We start from the raw sequence: 18,016 nt of genomic DNA on the forward strand, positions 1-18,016 counted from the left end.
TTAAATTCCCAAGCTTTGGAACCCTAATATTTGGCCCAACACAGACTCGCTTTCAAAGTCAACATGCCCAGAAACATAAATGAAATAAAAAAATGATTTCAAACATTACTGCGGTGCTGTCTGTCTGTAAAGATCCAAGCTGGACTTCTCCATTTATCCTCTCTTGATCTAAAACCATTCATCTTTGGTGCATCAAGGCGTATCCTGTTGCCTTGTCAACCACCAACTTTCTCTCTCTCTTTCTCCGTTTCGCATCTCATCACTGTCGGATGTGTGCGTGGAATACACAGCTTAGATCGGAGGCTGCTGGGAATACGGTTTCTATGGCAACCATCCAAACCAGCCAGTAGAAAAGATTCTTGCTGAGCTGTGATGCTGTGACATGTGCTGTGGTCGTCTGAGGTAAAACCCCAACAGATGTTCATCAACAATCTCTGCAGAAACGTCCAGATCTCATATCATTTCATATATGCTAATATGCTGTCTTTTAATTTAATGTCTTACATAAATCCACACTCGTTCTCTCCTTACATAATAAAATCATTTACACTCAAATCTTAACATATGCCATGTTCCAAAAAAGCATCTGCCCTCAGTTTGTTAATGCAAACCATATTAGCGTCTCTCAAAACCCACGACTCTTATGCCGGACTTACAGTACGTACAGTAAAGCCTCATCAAAGACCTAATGTTGTTTACAGTCTGTAAAGCCTCTAATAGTGAGGTTTGTGGTTAGGGGTTAAGCCGTGGTTGGAGTCGAGCCACAGCTGCCAGCTGCTGAGGGTCAGAACATCTGTAGAGCAACAGACTGAAGGTCAGCGGGCAGGCAAACGCTTGCGGTTCACACAAGAGACACAAGCCGATTATAGTATGTGATGGCACCAGATTGCTCTGATGATCAATGCAGATGTGCGTTACAATGACACCGAGCAACAAACCAGCTTTAGCTTCTGACCTCATGCATCGCATACGCTACAAAACACGCTAGCTACTACTCGTTGTCCTTAAGCCGGGTGCATGCTGTACAACTCATCATTATTAATACTTTTACTACTACCGTACTGTCATTATAATTTTGTGCTTATTAAAATAACAGTAAAGTCATCCAAACCATGAAAGTCGAAGAATAACAAATGTAAAACAAATTTAAATCCATTTTAAAGGGATTTACCAAAATGTCACGATTATTTAAAAAAAATCATTAACAAAAGATTTATGTTAGATAGCAGCGCTTTATTAAGCGCTTTTTTCTGTCATGCTATTGTCAATCATCAGGCTGTCACAGTCTGCGCTGCTCTGTACTATAGTGCGCACTGAAGCATGCAGACATGCATTCGTGCCGGATGACCAACATGCTGCCTTTTGTTCCTACTCCAAGTGTCTTAAGGACTAGTAATGAATAGTTGGTGTTTTGTGCGGAAATAGAAGGTCAGATTATTATCCATTTAGCCAAGACTCATTAATGTGGCGAAATGTAAATATAACTCAGCTATCGGATCAAAGAAGTGTCTAGGTGTAAAAATACCTGCTGGAATGTTACAGACAAGGGACATTCTGAAAATGTCCTTATTCAATGGTGAAGAAATTGCCAAAATAATTGGGGGGAAAAAAATCTACGGTTGTTCGGTATTGGGCCTTGTTATTTTTTATTGGGCTGAGTGTTGTATTTTTTTTTCTTTCGGTGTATACCACTGAGCTTTACAGAAAAACTAAAATATTTTTTAAAATTCGATTTCAGCTAAGTACATCCAGAATTTTCGGTATGGGTTCGGCTCAGAATTTTTCATTGCATCACTACCATCTTATATTTGAGATCCTTCAACAGTATTGTTACTATTCATTCTAAAAAGTTAATAATTTTTATAGAGACAGAGCGCAACGCATCATAAACTGAAATCCACGCAAACCGGGGGGGGGGGGGGGGTTAATCCATCCGTCTCCACTGACAGTGGCCCTGTCCCAAATGGCGCACTTCATGTGGACTTTCGGTCTCGTGGCCTTAAATTGTGCGTGCTCGCTTAGTCTACGAGTCCGTAGGGTGTCCCATCTGTCATTTTTTACACTTTGAAGTCTACTCATCAGCGCCCCCTTTGCCCCCTTGATGCGGTCTCCGGCGAAGCCCGCACTGCAGCAGGCTTTGTGCACTTTACCAACACAGAAGTCCTTGCGAAAGAGCAATCAGACCAATCAGACGATGGAAGGGAGGAGTTCACACTTACGGGCAACTCCTCCTCCCAGACTCGGCGTGACGCTCGAGTCTGTCCCAAAATACGACTCCGGTGCACCCACGTGGACTCGCATCAAGGATCCCTAAAGTCTGCACTCTATGATGTCATCAAAGTTTGGACTCTGAGGAGGACCACAAGTCCGGAGTGTGCCATTTGGGACAGGGCCTTTGTATTGCGAGAGGCTGCCTCCTTGTCATTTCTGGCTTATAACAAAAAGCAGAATAATGCCTAAAAGCTGCTGTGTGACAGGATGTACAGTCATCTAACGAACCAAAAAAAACAGAAATACATTTTTATAAGCTGTCGACACCAAAAAACGAGCGTTTAAAGACACAAAAGTGGATACAGGCATTGTTTCATAGTACTACTATTAATAGAACTGCACCCACTGGAGGGAAACGCAATCAGCAATCCACTTTTGTGTCTTTATCACACATTTTTTGGGGTTGACAGCTTATAAAAACTGATTTCTGTGTTTTTTTGGCTTGTTAGCTGTACACTCTTGTCACACAGCAGCTTTTAGGCATTATTCTGCTTTTTGTTATAAGCCAGAAATGACAAGAAGGCAGCCTCTCGCAATACAAAGTCATTGGAGACGGTTGGAGTGTTTTCCCCCGGTGGACGTGGTTTTCAAATTAGCATAACTGCACTCTGTCTCTATGAAGGCTGAATTGATATTTGTTTTCAAAGATCATGAGAAACAGAGTCAATTATATATATAAGACAATGGATATAAGAAGATTGAGCACTGCTATAGGGGAACAGTTCAACAATCAATATGGCCAATCTGGTGACAGAAGTCCCACCTTCCAGTTTAAACAACCAATCATCAATTGATAAAGAATGATGATTCTCTGTGGGAGGGGCTCTGTCAATCATAAAGGTGTTTTAGCGCAGTTTGAGCTTAAGATATAAAAGTTGTGCTACAGTTAATGTTAGGTTAAAATGTTGGTCAGAAATATGTTGTTTAAAGGAATAGTTCGACCAGAAATTATAATAAACCCATGATTTACTCACCCTCAAGCCATCTGAGATGCATATGCCATCATTTTTCAGACAATCGCATGTTTTAAGAAAAAACGTCTGAGCTCTTTTAATTATTATTATAGTGTTTGAATATGGGGTCCACCTCCTTCAAGCCCATAGATTGTGCATCCATTCTTCACAAAAGTAATCGAAGAATCTCCAAAGGCAATAAACAAATGCCTTTTGAAGGTAATCCATGCAGTTTTGTCTCAGAAATATATATATTTAAAACTTTGCAAACGAAAATAACTAGCTTCCGGTAGGTAGCTAGTAGGTGCCATCTTAGACACAATTACCCTCAGAAGGCCTTATTTTATTCCCCTGGAGCTTTTTGGATGACTTTTGTGTATGATGGATGCACAATCTTTGGACTTGAAGGCAGTGGAAATTAGAAGGGCTAGGACATTTTCTAAAAAAAAACATGAAAAATGATGGACAATTGCATCTCGAATGGCTTAAGGGTGAGTAAATCATGGGATTATAATCTTTTCTGGCCAAACCATCCATTTAATTGTGATATTAGCAAGATATTTTACAAACATCTTTCCCCATACAAGTAGATCTGACTTTAGTCTTGAAAGACTGAATACTACCTGAAGGCATTGCAAACATGGCCGTCTAGTGGCGAGACTTACCAAAAGGGACTTTGATATGTCCATAACTTTGATTTTATAGCACACATCTCACTAGACAGGCTATACCTTGTCCCCATCCACAAACAATTATGGTAATTTTCACACTGTTGTTCATTGAATACCTTTCCTCTTTATATAAAACGAAATAATTTGACAAAAGTCCTTGACAAAATTTTTTTGAAACAGAATTCTTCTAACGCAGAGTCAAACCACAGCAGGCTAAAACTGAAAACAGTCCAGAGCTGAAATTTGCTTTGCAGTTATCTACTGCCGTCTTCCTCTCTCACATGCTGAAAATCTAACCGTCCCCCAGACAAAGCATCAATCTCACAGCATAAGAGAGCTTGAGTCAGACGCTGACTGCTGGTAAATGTACTGAGCTTTCTGTTGGATACTTTGGCAGGTTCCAAGGGGACAGATGGTGCTACACTGCATACATGAACCACGCCGGAAAACAAAAGCTGACAAAACACACCATACTGTAGATGGAAAGAGAAGAACGTAGGCAGGTGAAAGATTTAAATTTAGTGACTGAACCCTTGTCAATGGATAATGCACTTTTGTTTTACATGTTTTAATAAAAATTTAGCAGCATTTCATTTGCTATCAAAATGAAAGATGCTGTAGAATGTAAATTTGTATAGGCATAGATGAATAATAATGTAAATGGTAATGACATTGTGAGCCTCAAACACGATTGTTTCCTCCTTCTTATGTAAACCTTGTGCATGCAAAAGACCGCTGGAAAACAGACCAATCTCAACATAACACCAACTGTGACATGACAGTCCAGATATACATCCCAACATTAAATTAAGTACAATGTTGTTACAGTCCTAAAAACAAAGTTGTGACTGCTGAGTTAGCGCTATATGCTAGTTAATGCTATATGCTAGCGTTTAGGCTAAAGTTCTACTATTAACGTTACAGTTACATTTTTCAGGTCCATACTGAAAAAACACAAACTTACCACTCACAAACGTCCATTAACAATCTCCAAACAATTGATTATTCCTCAAAATCTGTATCTTCATCTGATACAGACTCAAACATAAGATCTGTTTACACACACACACAGAGCTACTGAAGGAGCTGCTCTGTGAAACAGCCAATTAGATCAGAGCTCAACATTATTATTCATGACCCTTCCAAATAAGGTAATAACAGACATTTTCATTATAGAGAGAAATCCTAGGGTTGGACAACTGTAAAACTGTTTTGGATAATTTTTGCACTTAAAAAAGTTACATACCATCTATTTAGATATCAGAGAACAATTTAACATACTGTATCAATGCAATTTTGGCACCTTTAATATGCATTATGTTAAAATCAACATTATCTCTGCCAAAAGTCCCCTTTGCCATCTAGACATCAGCATCAGCTGAACAGTCCTGGAAAATATGTTTCATATTGGATGCATGTGTGCACCATTATGACTTTTAAAACAACATCATAAGCCTCTTATTTAAAGAATGAACAAATAATTCTAGCTTCAGACAGATCTATATAATCTAGACTGAACTCAGATATCACAGCATCATGAGGTAAGACTATCTGATATCGTGCTGAATCTCCTAAAGCACAAAGCATCATGCAGGTGGATGAACACACTCCTGATTCAGCACCAAACCTGCAGAAACGCAGGTCTGTAAAAGAAAATCTAATCTAATGCTATGAGTGATTATATTTTATTACCACAGTAATGTAGTACAATTACACATAAATAACCTAATCATGCCCACTGGCCCGTATGTAAACTATGGGTCAGATTTACTAACAGCTTGCACTAGTGCAAAACGCCTCCTTTGCTGTTAAAAATTACTGTTTGGAAGACACCCAGTAAAAAGTTAATGCTGAAAAGACGTGGACACAGAGTATCCCTTTCAGGTGCTAAATTTATGGGAGGAGAAGAAATGTAATGAACCACGCACTGCAAAATATATAAGTATATATAACAGTGTGTACAACTGTTCAACTAAATGAATAAAAAATGGCAAAAATGAATGCACATTTATACATTGATTGAATAGATTTATATAATTTTGAAAAAAAAAACTTTTTCATGGATTTATTGCATTTTGTGGAAAAAATTATTCGTTTTTATAATAAATCTTTGAAAATCAAGTTATGGATTTGAATTTTTTATGTTTTTATAACCTAAAGATGCTATGTGAAAGCTATGTTTATTGAGTTTTGGAACCAAACTCTTCCTATATATATATATATATATATATATATATATATATATATATATATATATATATATATATATATATATATATATATATATATATATATATATATATATATATATATATATATATATATATATACTTTTATGTTTTATTAAATTTATTTAACATTTTATTTTACATTTTTATTATCCACTAGATGGTGCTCTAACCCAACTTATAAAACACTGAAGCATCCACTGATTCAAAAACAGTAAAAACTCCATGTATGTTTTGATCATCATCGCTATGAATCTGATCTCTAACAAAAGTCCTTTACAAAATAGCAATTATTTCAGTTTTTTGAAAAAACCTACCCATATTTGAGAGATGATAAAATGTAAGAAATGAAGATAGGATGAAACTTTTCATTTCTTTTTTCTTTGTTTGTTTGAAAGCAGACGGTCTGTTCTTTCATTTAATATATTGTATGTTTATATATTAATAAAATTAAATTTTCTGGAAGGCATGAAACTTTTGTTAAAATCATAAAAAATGTTGGCGCTGGCTGAAAACTTAAAAAAACGCATGTGGGGAAAATTTAAAACCATAATTCAGAAAAATTTAAATGGAAAAATAATCCTAAATAAAATTAATGGAAAAACAGAAGTTTGAATAAAAAACGGAATTTGAGAAAAAAATTAAAATGATTGTCTTTGTCATTTGAATAAGACAGAGACTTCTGTAGTAACATCTTCAAAGATAAATAATGAAGACATAAAAACACCACAGTATGTAAGGGATAATGTATAGGCAGCAGGTTGTTAGCAGAAATAAGCACTGACATTGTGATCAGAATTGTATCTAGTATCACACCGAAGGGGTTTATTTAACATAACAACCAGCTGACTGTACATTATCCTGCATTTACACGGCTATTAGCATCATAAGTAAGGTAAGGAACATTAAATATAAATGTAACTTTTTTTATTGAGTGGTAGTTATTTGAAAAGAACAAACCTTGGAATGTTGTGGCTGGCCAATCAGAATCAAGCATTTCAGAGTGCCATGTAATAATGTTAATAGCCCCCCCCCCCCAAAAAAAATAAAAAACTAGGTATGTCGAAGTACAGAAATATTATTAGGTTAAAAGCCCAAATTACTGAGCTGGCCGAGCTGAAGAGAAAGACATTAATCACTGTGTCACACATTATATAAACTATAAAGCCCTGCAGCCCAGAGGATTCATTTAATTTGCTGTTATTACAAATGAAACACATGAGAAGTGCCCAAACTGCAGTGTTAACAGAGAGTACACAGAGACCGGTACATACTGTTTATTGAGCGGATTCCCATGATTCCTGCCGTCACATAAACCACACACACACATCACCTGTCTGTCTCTCTTTACTGCTGTGATCTCATCACAATTCATCACACGTTTCTCGTATCTGCAAAGACTACCGTTACTTGCAGAGCTACACTTCTGTCTTAGAAGTCAGCAGTCTATCTAGGGCATATAGACGGTTTCAGCAGTAACAACATAAACAAACGGCTTTCGTGGAACAAACGAAAACCCACAAAGAATCAATAACAACAGATTATTTTAAGAGTGGATCAGGTGCTTAATTTCTAATAACAAGCAAAATAAGTAACAAGTAGATTACCTTAGTTCAAATCATAAGTAAAGTATATCAAAAACTACACTGAGCTAACGTTACTATGTGAAATGTATACTATAATCTATAGAATCTTAACTACAGATTAGCTGCCAATCCTCCCTTCAAAACTGCGACAACGCTCTATAAAGCTCAGCAGGTTCACAACTCATGTGTGAGGTCGCTTTACCATCTCTTGTGTTAAATCACAGACCAGTAATGATCTCATACTGACAAACATGTCAACATAATGAGCAGATCCACAGGAGGAATAGCTGAAACAAACAAACACTTCTGATTTATTTATTTAGTTATACGTGACCCTGCCTATCAAAAACCAAGCTAAAGTCATTTTTTGTGATTCACGGTTTTCTACATAAAATAATCATCTTATATTATATAAGTAATTCTTTTGCATCAGATAAATTATTATTATTATTATTATTATTTGTTTATTTGATTGGGACAGTACATAATATTAGAAAAACATGGAGAACATGCATGTAAACATGCCGGATTATAGCCTAAAAGCTCATTTCCACCCGTAGTCCCAAAGACTGGTCACAAAACATTACATAATAACATTTACATCTACAATTCGTACATCATTTATCAATAAGCCCCATATACAATATTCACATTAAACTTGAGAATTCATTCAACTTCAAAAGTCCATATACACATTACAAGCAAAGGAAAGACAGAAGAGAAAAAGAAAAGAAAAAAAAAAAATACACCCACTAATGTGTGCAGCTTTGGTTTGCCCATAACCATTTTTTCAACTGGGCTTTAAACAAGCTATGTAGGGCATTCTCTCAATGTTAAAGGGGACAGAGAATGAAAAAAACATTTTACCTTGTCTTTGTTGAATAATGGTAGTCTACCTGCATTCACAAACATACAAAAAGTGCTAAACATGCTAAACATCTCAGTCTCATAGAAATTCCTCTTTTAGAAATGTCAGCCAGAAAACGGCCCAATCTGAAAAACTGATGCTTATGACATCACAGGCATCTCACTGCCCCTCCACTTTAAAATAACTGGCTACATTTTTTGAGTGGCAGCAAAGTCAGCCAATCAGTAATGAGATTGGAAGTTAAGCCAGTAGGGGGAGCCAAATAGGTGCAAAACCACTTGTTTAAAATCCCCCACCCTAAAAGAGCTATCTGAGAGAGGTTTTTAGGAAGCTTCTAAGACATTACAGACCCAAACAAAAAACATTTTGTCTACATGTCACATCACAGAATAAGGATAAATACTCCGTTCAATCATTCTATGTCACCTTTAAGGAAAGACTATTCCACAGCTTCCCACCTCGGACAGACAGAACCGTCTGACTGATGGTGGTGCATCTGTGCGGTTTTCATCAAGTCTCCTCTAGTGGAGGCACGAGTGGTCCTCTGCAGATTTTCTTTAGACTTGATAAAGTCCTTCAATGGTGGAGGAGCTAGGGAGTTTAGAACCTTATATATCAGACAGGCCATTTCTAAATTTATCATATTTTTTTTAATTCAATAGTCTATGCTATATTATAACATGACAATAGTGGTAGGATAGGGTTAGGGTCTCGACCAAAATCGACATTTATACTTTCTTTTGCCTCTATAGCTCAAAATGAGATGAGTTGAAAATGCGCACCATTTTACCTCAATGCACTACTTGCATGCTGTTTTAGAAGTTTTGTGTGCTGGCATCCAAAATGTGCACAAGGAAAGCAGCAAGCCCGCAAATAATGGGTTCACGTTTGCTGGCACTTGAACAAACGTATTTACATAAAGTTACTTCAAAATGCTGGGATTATCCTCATAAACATAATATGTTGTTTAAATGCGAGGAATTCAGAAAGAAATTGCATGTGTAAAGCCCAATTTATACTTCTGTATCGCATAACCTAACCCTTTAACTTGAGCAATAGCAGGCAGCTGTAGGATCTCTTAAACCTAAATGAAATTAATTCATAATCTCTAATTCTAATCAAATGATTTCAGTCTCCTCAAAAAAGCTCAAGATGTGTTTCATGCCAAGAGAGGTCACACTAAATACTGACTGTCTGATGCCTGAAGAAATTTAGTTCTGAAAATTTTTTTGTTTTTAATTTTGTTTACATATTTCCTGTATTTTCTGTTTGTATCTTAATAAAATAAAGTGAAAAATAAATATGGATGGACAATAAAACTGCGCTAAAATAAAAAAGCTGGTGATGGTGGCCTAAGACTTTTGCGCAGTACTGTATATATAGTCAGCAAATCGGAATTGGGCATCCAGATTTGCAGTTTAAATCCGAGTGACAGCACATCAAATAAACTCCATGTCTGCAAAACTAAATTTTTTACTGAAATATTAATATCTAATCAATATTGGAATAAAACCATATAAAAAGAATCAAATGCCCAAATTAGGTGACATACCCAGCCCTATTCGGCATCACTTCTCTTATCGTCTGAAACATCACCTTGTTGTTTATTTATAGAAGGTCCCCACAGCCCATAATGTCATATTACAGTAAGCACAGTGATTTTAGAGCTGGTTGGGTATCATTTTACACAGTTGAGAGAGACGCTCCGATGAAATTAAAGGAATAGTGAAATGAACAAATTCACCACCTGGATGTTAAACGACCGAACCAAAGAGGAACCAAATGACCTGAGGTCTTTATCTTCAGTTCTCTCTCTCTGATAATCACACAACATTGAGTGACGAGTTATTGACTCAATGGATTGATGCAACTCGCCTCTTGTGAATGAAGCCTGTAAATTTAAAGACCAAAAAATCAATAGTAAAGAGCAAATGAGAAAGTGACTGACGGTACATCTGCTCTCAGCATATAAAGCCTCATCTATTCACTGTGATTTAACTTAATGATGGTGACCATACATGATGTGCCCAATCTGTTCAGGTCAAAGGTCAATATAGTGACATATGGACATTGATATATTTTTATCAATGTACCTTATGCTAGGTTAAATGCAAACGTTATATATTATTACATATCAGTTTTATTCTGTCTATCCACAACACAATGTGTAATGGATATTTAAAGGAAGGACACAAGGTCAGGTGGTGCTCTTGATGCACTTTTGTGTAATATCAGCAAGCAAAAATCACAGATTTACACAGGCGGAGGACATTTAAAAACCTCACAAACTTTGACCACTAATGCTTAAGAAGTTTGCCAGCAATGAGAAATTAAAACTGATCATTGAAATGTGCGTCTCTACATACAGTACTCTCTCCTGCATGTTTCTGTATATTATAGGAAGTGTTTTATACTCTCAGTCAGCCAAAGGCATAAAAGAAGAAAGGATAAAAACTGTAAATAATCCAATTTTATAGGCATCTAGTGAAACCTGAAGCATCACCTCCATTAGGAAATGCTGAGCGTTTCTACCTTGTATTCCCACATGCATCCAAAAGTGTCTGAAATAACACGCTCAGCACCTGATCCACAGCAGATTCAGCGGCCATCTTCTCGACATCTCTTCTGCATTCTCTCACTGCTGTCAGTCAAATCATCCCAGACCAATCAGAAAGCAGTGTTCTGTGGCCGGCTAGTCACTGTGAATCAATGCTTTCAGGATGATGCCAACATCTCAATGATTCAGGATCAGAAACACAATGGCAGTTCTAGTTGAGAAGATTATAGTCGAGGTCATGCGAGATGTTTAAGATGTACAGGAAATTAATCTCAATTAAAGAAAATTCATTTCTGGTCTACAAACAGTGCAGCCATTAATACAATAAAAGGGCCTGAAACTGGATTATATTTTGTGTTTGATTGCAGTTTAATTTGATTTATAGAGATAAAGCAATAATGTGCAGTCAGATACATCTAACCCTATTGCAAACACGTCTCACTGCTTAACCCTTATCACTGTTTAACCAAGCACACTGCTTAAGATCTCCGACTGCTTAACCCATCTCCCTGGTTAACTTGTCTCTCTGCTTAACCTTCCTCAATGCTTAACCCACCTCAATGTTTAACCAAGCACACTGCTTAACATTCCCCACTGCTTAACCCACCTCAATGATTAACCCATCTCACTGCTTAACCTGCCTCAATGCTTAACCCGCCTCAATGCTTAACCAAGCACACTGCTTAACATTCTCCACTGCTTAACCCACCTCAATGATTAACCCATCTGACTCTTTAACCCTTAACAGCACTTAATGCTTCCCACTGCTTAACCCACCTTACCGCTTAACCCATCTCTCCACTTCTCCCGCCTCACCGCTTCACACACCTCACCACTTAACCCCCCTCACTGCTTAACCAACACACTGCTAAGCATCTCCCACTGCTTAACCTGTCTCTCTGCTTAAACCTTCTCATCGCTTAACCCCCCTCACCGCTTAACCAAGCACATTGCTTAACATCTCACACTGTTTAACCGCCTCACTGCTTAAAACACCTCCCCACTTAACCTGTCTCACTGCTTAACCAAACAAACTGCTTAACATCTCCCACCGCTTAACCTTTCTCACTGTTTAACCCAACTCACTGCTTACCTAATCTCCCCGTTTAACCCTTCTCACCGCTTAACCTGCCTCAATGCTTAACCAAGCACACTGCTTAACATCTTCCACTGCTTAACCCACCTAAATGATTAACCCATCTGACTACTTAACCCTTTACACCACTTAATGCTTCCCACTGCTTAACCCACCTCACCTCTTAACCCGCTTTACCCGCCTCACCCGCCTAACCGCCTCACCCGCCCAACCGCCTCACCCGCCCAACCGCTTCACCCGCCTCACCGCTTCACCCGCCTCACCGCTTCACCCGCCTCACCGCTTCACCCGCCTCACCGCTTCACCCGCCTCACCCGCCTCACCGCTTCACCCGCCTCACTGCTTCACCGCTTCACCCGCCTCACCGCTTCACCCGCCTCACCGCTTAACCAAGCACACTGCTTAACCCCCCTCACTGCTTAACCAAGAACACGTCATAGCATCCCCTGCTGTTAAATCCATCTTACTGCTTAACTCTTCTCCGTGCTTAACTCAACTTAACCAATCACAATGCTTAACATCTCCCACTGTTTTACCCGCCTTACTGCTTAACCCATCTTACTGCTTAACCCCTCTAACTGCTTAACCAACCAAACTGCTTAACCCATCTCTCTGCTTAACCTGTCTCACTGCCCAACTCGTCTCCCTGCTTAACCAACCACACTGCTTAACATCTCCAACCAACTAACCTGTCCCACTATTTAAGACGGAAAGAAGTCAATTTAATGCAGTGATATGCTCACAATGTTAAACAGCACATATGTTTTGTCTAAAGACAGTCAGATCTTCTCCTTGCATTTTAATGAGCTATTATCACAATCAAATACTGTAAAAAACATGCACAATGTCAAATAACGTCATTTGCACATCACACTCTTTTTCCATAACTACCTTCCCTACCTAACAACCATCTGTTGCATCGCCTTCAGAGAACTTTAACCAAAAAATCTTCACTCACATACATCTTGTTATTGGCGGATGTCATCTAAAACTTTGCATTCCACTTCATTTCTCTTGATCACTATACAGAAAATAACCACATCTATAGGAACAAGACTTCATGACCATGGAAAATTCATTATTGGTGGGTTGGTTGCTATGGTACTGCAGTGCGGTTGCTAGGTGGTTCTTATTGGCCGAAATAATCTAACTATAACTCTCAATGATATTTAAGATCTTACAAGACACCTGTGCTTTCAGGACCCGACAGTCTGAATCTGGACCCACTGTTAAACCTTCACAGATGAGCAAACAATATTCTACAGAAACATTTAGTGATAATGAGATCGATACACCTGCAAGCCTAAACCCAACAAGACTGACTTCTTTCACTTACATCTTTGCACCTCCCTAGTCAAAAATTGAAAAGACTGTGACATCAAACGCCAACAGGGCTGTTTTTAACTTCTAGTTTAGTCCACTGGAAGGCCCTTTAGAAATTCATAAAGCAGATCTGAGCAGGTGCAAAATCTCCCATGAGGACATATTTAGATATTCATTATTATTCTGCTCTGTATGGTTGTTCACGATTGGTATGACAGTGAAAATAATAAAATCATTTCTAAGGTATAACCTCACCACCACCAAAGATCATCATGAGAAACCAGCGAGACTTACAGTACTGCGAGTAAGTGCTGAGACTGAGATCTCAGATTTGAAACAATAAGATGAACTGTATTGTTACGTTCATATATTTTTATACTGACTGTAAGAAAACAGGCTACTGTTAATGGTTTTTATGATGAGTGCTACTGGATTTAGGACTGCAGCAAATATGCATATAAGAGAAGATGACATACAGTATATAGCCTACTATATAAGCTATACTATATCAAAATCTAATCAGCATTTTTATTATGATCATGCATGCAATTTTATGAACTCATATTAATTGAAAGGCTACATGTTTGCACATGCAGAAAGTCATTTGTCACATTACGTGACATTATAAAATAACTAGGGCTATCAAAAGATCGCATACAAAATAGAAGTTTGTTTTTGCATAATATATGTGTATGCACCATGTGTAATTATTTTGTATGAATACACACACATGCATGTTTTTACGAAACATTTACATGTGTATATATATTTATTTTGATATATTTAATATTGTATATATAATAATTACAAACATTACACACACAAATAAATTACGCAAACATCCCAAATTACCTTTTGATTTTGAAAATTAAAGCAACGTTTATATTGCAACGTTGTTTCAACATTCAACATGGGTGAATTATGGTCTTTGCTGCAAATAAACTATGAAATATGCATTGATTTTGTAAATAGCATCAACATTGATATCACATTCAGCATTACCGTTGGTTTCAACGTTATATCAACGTTAAACAAACAACTGACATTATTTCAACCTAATTTCAACGTTGAAGGTCGGTTGTGTGCCAGCTGGGTTTTGTTTTGTATGCGATTAATCGTTTGACAGCCCTAAAAATAACTGAAATGTTTCAAAGCTGAATGAAATTCAGATCTGTGTCTCACAGATAAACACACTGAACTGAATATTTAATCAAATCCGGATGAGATATAAAGTTTACAGACAACATAATAACATCAGATCGTGATTTCTGCTGATACCAGGCTTTGTTTGCCATCATATTTCATCGTAGTGTCATATCAGTTATACAAGAGCCTTGACGGACAATTAAAGACGCGTTTGTTTCGAATAATAGCGGATCCACTTCATGTTTAACGTTAACTGAACGAGATGAAGCGACGCGTCATGATCCAGGAGAACAACGAAACGCACACACACAGTTACCTATAATAAAGACAGGCAGATCATCGCACATTAACCGCCGCGTTATCATCTGAACACCAGTGGGTGCGGCGCGTCCGACGCGCGGAGCTCTTGCATATTCCTTGAGAAAATAATAATAAGACGCATAAAACATCCGCTTACCTGCGTGAACGTGAGGTTGCGCGGAAACTGTTCACGACGACTCGTGCATTATATTCCGTCCGAACCGAACCACCTCACTCACGCTCCTCCATTTCCATTTACCTCAGGAGATGCTCCACCGGCCGCGCGTGCTGATGTCATCGATGCTCTCCTCCTCGCGCCCCGGTGCGCGCTCCTCCTTCTAAAAAGCGCGTTCACGTGAAGGGCTGTCAAACAAAGACGCGTCTCATCAACGCCTGCTGATACAGAAATGAGTGTTAATAGACCAACGATATCAGACTGAATCAGACTAAAACGTTTGACAAAGCGTAAATTAGGCTATTTAGATTTTTTTTCTTGATGGTTTTTAACATTAATCATGAATAAAAATAAAATATCAGTCAGTTAATAATTATCTGCCTTTAAAACCGACTAAATGCGTTACTACAATAATGAATTAGATGAATGCTGCCGTAAAACATAGTGACAGATCAGATGCTCGGGTGAAAATCTTCCACATTGAACACCTCTTCCTAAAAAACTAAGTTAAAGGGGTAGTTCATCCAAAAATGAAAATTCTGTCATAATTTTCTCACTCTCATGTTGTTACAAACCTGTATAAATGTCTTTGTTCTGATGAACACAAAGGAAGATATTTTGAGGAATGTTTGTAACCAAACCATTCATGAGCCCCATTCACTTCCATAGTAGGAAAAAAGAATACTATAGAAGTGAATGGGGCTCAGGACGGTTTAATTACAAACATTTCTCCAAATATCTTCCTCCGTGTTCATCAGAACAAAGACATTTATACAGGTTTGTAACAATATGAGGGTGAGGAAATGATTCATTTTTGGGTGAACTATCCCTTTAAGTGCTGTATTATAAAATTATAATATATAAATCAGTTTATTTAGCTGTGGTTATAAGGTGCAGGGGTTTTCTATGTTTTTTAACATTTTACATATTTCAGAAAATTATTGTCTAAGTCTCGATGAAAGAGTTTTACTCCCTTACTCCCTTTACTCCCATTTCCCCCCTTTATAAAACAAACGCAAAATACATTTCTGACACTGTTTTAGACTAGATTAGACAATATAGGGTTAGAGGATTTTTTCTGCTTATAAATGAAAAAGAAAAAAGCGTATTCTCAGAGGTTATACAAATAAACACATATCATTTCCGATCAGTTGCTGACACTGAGCAAAGTTGCTTTTGCGCCCTCCGGCGGCCACGAGCTGAAATACGCGCTCTTTGTTTGCTGGGTTTGTCTTATGTGTTGGGTTTTGAAAGAAGATCGAGTAATGAGTTTTATCTGACGTGACCCCGACTGACGTCATAATGGGGTCCATTGTCTCATTGTAGGCCCCTAGGCCCAGCTGCAGGCTCAGATGTGACTGAAATGACAGGTGCGTTTAGAGATAAACGACTGAAAATATGCTTAAGAATGACTTTTACTATTACAGTTTATGTGTATGCCATTGTATTCATTTATTATGGCTTTGTGTCAAAGAGTTGTTGTGAAAATGTGCAAAATAATTTAAAAAAATTATATTTTACATGAAGAAATTGAAGCCGATTTGTGCCATTAAAAGAGTGACATTATTTTCAAGATAATCAATTTTCAATGAAGCAAAAATCTCTAATTTTACAGACATTTTACATTGGATGGCTTATTTTGTTTCATTCTCCTTTAATACAATAATTTCAACATTCATTCTGTTGTACAGCGAGTAATGTGAATTCAAATCTTTGTCACCTGAGAACAACACGGCCTGAATGAAGCCCCTGTAAAAACTTAACAGATCTCAATCCCTTCTATTATAAACACCTTTCAGCACCTGTCAGCTTAAACCAGTTTTACACAAAAAGGTGAAATTGCATATAAGAACAAGAGACAGAAACTCAAAGAGATTAAATGTGACAAACAGTCGTGAAGTAAAAAAGCAAAGGACTTTAAGACCCTGTTTCAGTCAAGCAAGCGGCATCATTCTCAAGAGACACAGCACATGCAGTCACACACACGCTGTCATTGGATGCTATTTATATGTGCACGGCCTGGGAGATGAGGATCAGGTTTCTGTTGTATACGGTACTTTACTTGCCCTCGGTTTATCTCAACAAACAGCGTTCAAGAGTTCCCTTTTGAGAGAGACCACAGTGATCCAGCGAGAGACGAGAGTTTCATATCATCTCTTGTCAAATGTGAAACACAACAATCAAAAGTTTCAATAAGTCATTCTGACCTTTGATTCGCTGGGCGAGTGGGTCTGCGTTAAAACAGGCAATTTTGTGTCCTCTCTGAACACCAACACTAAATCTATCTGTGCCTTGGTTACTGCTAACCACTGAAGGACTGGTAAACCATAGATTCACCAAAGCTTCTGTAAATAAAAGGTGGAGATTATTAATGTCACTGAAACACATCTGTTAACAGAAATGTTCTGTGTTAAGACTCATCATTTTGTACATTCACTCTAAATATGGCTGGGTTATTTTTAACACATAATGGGTAAATATTGGACACATAACACATGCTGGTTAAAAATGGCCCAATGTTGGGTTGTTGTTATGCAACCATGGGTTATAATAACCCAGCATTGGGTACATTTTAACCCAGCGGTGTGTTCTGTCCAATATTTAACTAACATGCTTAAAAATAACCCAGCCATTTTTAGAGTATTTAGGGGTGGTTTTCCAGACTACAGTGCTTGTTTGAGTTGTCTCAAACACCTTGCTTTGACATACTTTTAATATATATATATATATAAATATCTGTGTCATTGTTTGGTCTCAAGATGCACACCAGTAATGTTTTTCATAAGGTATATTTATATATAACCAAGGCCTAGTCCTGGATTAATCTAAACCCTGTCCAGGA

The 18,016-nt window shown here is 37.6% G+C and overlaps 1 protein-coding gene across 6 annotated transcripts in view; it reads right to left on the reverse strand.

Annotated features, from left to right (window-relative positions):
• The window catches only part of LOC135744294 (receptor-type tyrosine-protein phosphatase S-like), a 102,359-nt gene extending 87,039 nt beyond the window's left edge, over nt 1-15,320 (reverse strand). For 4 of the 6 annotated variants that reach the window (XM_065262321.2, XM_065262320.2, XM_073814925.1 and 1 more), the window contains exon 1: nt 15,157-15,316. The gene's annotated coding sequence lies outside the window, so the exon portion shown is untranslated. Of the gene's footprint in view, nt 1-11,159; nt 11,346-15,156 lie in introns of all 6 variants that reach the window. The other 2 variants (XM_073814924.1, XM_073814926.1) reach the window with 2 other exon arrangements.
• Between the last annotated feature and the right edge of the window lie 2,696 nt (nt 15,321-18,016).

This window comes from Paramisgurnus dabryanus, chromosome 6, assembly GCF_030506205.2.
Source record: "Paramisgurnus dabryanus chromosome 6, PD_genome_1.1, whole genome shotgun sequence".
Taxonomy (NCBI): Eukaryota; Metazoa; Chordata; class Actinopteri; order Cypriniformes; family Cobitidae; genus Paramisgurnus; species Paramisgurnus dabryanus.